Here is a 4,382-nt window from a genome sequence, read left to right on the forward strand (position 1 = left end):
GTCCGAGCGTGGTGCTTGCGAGTCATCGAGGAGGGCTGCGAAGGCGACAGGCGCCGGTGCCGCAAAGCGCGCGACGAAGAGGCCGCGCAACTCCTCCCAAGAGGCCACAGAGGATCCTGGGAGGTCGAGCAGCCAGGCGCGCGGTGCGCCAGCGAGGGCCATGGGAAACCAGTTGGCCATGACTTTGTCGTCGCCTCCAGCTTCCAGGACGGCCTCCTCGTATGCTAGCAGGAAGACCGACGGATTCGCCGCGCCGTCGTAGCACGGCGGCATCTCCGTTTTGAACTTGGGTGGCTGCTGCGCCCACCGCAAGGCGGGGCGAAAGCTGTGAGCCCCCTGGTGCCGTCGTGGGCGTCCGTTGACCCAGTCGGAGGAGCAACGCCGGCCATGGGGACAGGACGTGGAGGCGGTGTCGGCGAAGGGGCGAACTTCGGCGCACCCCTACCTGGCGCGCCAAATGTTGGATTACGGGTTCCGGCAAAACCCTTGAGGTTGGAACTCTGGGGTGCGCACCAAGATGTCTCTCCCCCTAGCTCACGCTCTCACCACGGTCTCAAAGCCTAGCTCGCCGAACCCGAGGAACAAGGGACACAAGAGTTTATACTGGTTCGGGCCACCGATGTGGTGTAATACCCTACTCCAGTGTGGTGTGGTGGATTGCCTTGTAGGCTGGGATGAACAAGTACAAGGGAAGAACTACCTCCTGAGGAGAGGTGCTCTTGAGCTCGGTGAGCTTGTGTGTGTGTGGATGGAATGGATCTGATCCAAGATCAGTTGCCTTCTACAGTGGTGGCTAGTCCTATTTATAGAGGCCCGGGGTCCTCTTCCCAAATATTAGGCGGGAAGGGATCCCACAACGGCCGATTTGAAGGGGGACAACTGGTACAAGCTATCCTGACAAAAGGTGGTCTTCGCCTGCCAAAGGCTCTCGTGGTGACGCCGTCGTGGGCTCCCCGATGACCTCCATCCTGTCGTCCTGCTGGTCTTGGTCTCGTTGCACTGATATGGAAACCTTTGCCTGATGCCTCGGGACTCCTCTCCTGCGCCTGCTCCCTTAGCACCGAAGAGAAAACCAGTACTCTGCGCCCGCTGGCGTCCGCCTGGCGCCCGCTTGGCCTTGGTCGTCATGGCTCACGTCACGGGAACCTCACGAGGTGCCCCTCGCCTTGATCTCTGCGATCCTCACGAGCCAGCCTAGTGAGGCTGCCCCTAAGGAGGTCTTGTGTCGCCCGCCTCGCGAGGCTTGGCCCCTCGCAAGGGTCTTGAGTGTTTGCTTGTGAAGATCGGCCGTACCAGGCCGTTAGTGGAGCCACTCCGCGGGCCGCAGGCAGGCAAGTCTGGGGACCCCCGTTCCCAGAACGCTGGTAGTGAGAGAGAGAGACCCATTGGTTGATGCTCGTAAATACATCTTTCAGCCATATGCATTGATGATGCTCAGTAAAAACTTAAATAGTTGAAACAATCATATAGAACATCATAGCACACTGAACTTGCATACTAAAATTTCACGCAGGCGGCACAATCAGGGTGGAAGCAGTGGATCACTATGGGTAGGGCTATGTTGAAACCAACTAACTCGTACGTAACGGTTCATCGTCTTTATCAATGATGGGGAAATATCTTATATGCTGTGCAAAGAAAACAGACAGACAACACACTATATAAGTTTTGCTAGAACATTAAGTTGACGTACAACCCTTTCTAAAAAAAGTTCAGGTAAAAAAAAGAATAGGTCACAATCACATGTACCGGCACATCAGTGCTTCACACCCATAGCTCGGATTTAACTAGTATCACAAGATTCAGTTGTTACCTTAAATTAGAGCACATCCAGGCAGCCAGCCCTGCCTCTTCTCCCAAAGAAGCAGTGGCCTCCATCGCGTGATGGAGTAGGCCCTGTGCCATCCATTGTTCCGAGCAACACGGGGAAAGTCGGACGTTGACTCCTGTAATGGACGTCGTCGACGGACCCGGGCACCAGCAGCGGCGGCAGGACTTCGATTGATGGATTGAAAACTTCTTCGACATGCACGAACACTCGATACAGGTACATCCCTAACATGGTCCGCGGCTGCCTTGGTGGCGACGAATAGTACAACCCCGGTTCCTGCACCGGTATCTCAACACCAACCACCTTCAGTATGGTGGACGGCTTCTTCATCCATGCCATAACCGTCAGAGCCCAGCTGTCTGGGGGAACATACTTACGAGCTCACCTCCAAGGTCGTTGGTAAGCTCATTCATGGACTCGCTGTTCCAAGCACGTCAAGGCATGCCATGGAAGGTAATATTTTTAAACACTCAAGCTCAGAGGGCACCGAGCCCCATCCTGGGTGGCACCGATCAAAGCTCACCAGCTCGCCATTGCAGAACAAACGCTGGGAAGATTCGAACACACGACTGCAGTCGAAAGTTGTCCGAACCTGACGAAGAAATCAGCCGGTGGCGGACAGACTTCGACGAGCAAGTCCCAAGAGCTTTGATAAGGTTGTCCGGCGAGATGGGAGGCCGGTTGCCGTTGATGGTTACCATAAGCACTTTGCCGGCAAACTGGTCGTCAAGCGCCGCCATGCCACTGTTGAGCGACAGCATGCAGCGCCCGAAGGCAGGACGGACCTCAGGATCTCCGGCTCGGAGATCCGCGTTGACCGGTGACATGATAGTGCGCTTGAGTACAGGGAGTACAGGAGGGGGATTTGGGGGAACTGGAGTAGGAATCAAGATTCCAGAGGTAGGGGAGGGGCGGGAGATTGGGGATGAAAAGGTAGCATGAATTTCGAACACGCACCAATATGCTCTCGGCGCGCAAGCGCATGAAAACACGGGTGGCGCCCACATGTCGGCGCGCAAGAGTCCCAATTCTCCCACAAGATCTTGATGTTCCGTGCAACGCACGGGCATCTTGCTAGTAACATGAAAAAAGGAGATATACTCTGAACACTGGAGAATGGTGATGCCCTCATTTAGCCCACCAGCTGTTCGAGACAATAAACAGTTCAAAACAACGATATATACAACATGCAAACACTGACTAGTGACTACTACTAACATAAACAACAAGACATGATAGTTCATAAGAAGTCTTGCTACACCACCAAAACGCACCCATCTGAAGTGCTCAGACTCTTGTGGTCTAGACGAGAATGACATTCTAAATAGAGGCAACTATTACATAGTAAGAGTGACATAGACGAGGATGACCAAATGACAAGGAATATGCATAACAAAAGAGAGAACAACCCATCCAGAACAAGCAGCAAAGACAACAAGTCATTCGAAGAGGGATGATTTAACACCATCATAATTTGCAGCCCCGGTTCAGCCACCAGTGATTCGGAGACACCAGCACTCCACCCTTTCGACGCAACGGCTTAATTACCTATCAACCTGAAGGCTTGAATCACATCACTGCCTGTCGGACTCGATACATCCAAGGACCAAAGTTAATCCAGATACCTTTGTAATTCTCACCTTCTTTTGGCTGCAGGCTATATTGTTGACAATCAGGGGAGTTTGCTCCTGAACTCCTAGGGCTCGCCGTGTAGACACAGTTTTCCATAGCAAACAGAGTCTCTCTGCCAACAAAGTCCTTGCCAACTGTGATCTCCTGGTTAACCGATAATTGAGTCCGAGAAACAAAGAGTGTGAACCAAGGCTGTTTACCCGCCTCCAACTCAAAAATCCTGAAGGCCCCAACAAGCTGGTATCCTGCTCATAGACGTAACAACCACTATCCGGATACTCACGTATTTCACGGTGCTTGCATACAGTGGGGTTTTTGCAATATAACTTTTCCAGCTAATGTGTTTGAATGATCATCGGTCTTTTGCCGTCATCTGATCGAGCGAGGAACCAGTTGTGCTTCACGGTTTTTGGCAAAGGTGGTGTGATTACAAAGGGCAGTAACTCTAGGGACACTTCATCATATCAAAAAGGACAGGCATTGTTAATGTAAGCATTGTTCAGAGTATGAGTAGGATAATGCAAGAGAAAGCATTGATATGTCCCTGTTGGAACTGGGAGGAAAATACAGGGAAATGTATACTGGGTTCGAAAATATAGAAGTGTCATGCATGGTTATACTCATGTTATCTCATAATCGATTCTTCACAGGAAACTACCATGTCATGCATGTTATGTAATCATGTTCTGACCTCACAAACAAATTCTTCAAGGAAACTAACAGATGATGCATTGTTATATACTCATGTTCTGTGGGCAAAAATTTTGTGAGCATATTATTCTAGCCATTGGTTGCTGAAGGGCGAACATAGGTATGTACTCATGGTAAGCATTATAGGATTTCACTACTTCCATATATAGAGTTCTCCATATGCACATTTACTTCCCTAATGTATGGTTAGGTGAAACCAACAGTGTGA

This window comes from Triticum aestivum, chromosome 5D (assembly GCF_018294505.1).
Source record: "Triticum aestivum cultivar Chinese Spring chromosome 5D, IWGSC CS RefSeq v2.1, whole genome shotgun sequence".
In the NCBI taxonomy this organism is placed as follows: domain Eukaryota; kingdom Viridiplantae; phylum Streptophyta; class Magnoliopsida; order Poales; family Poaceae; genus Triticum; species Triticum aestivum.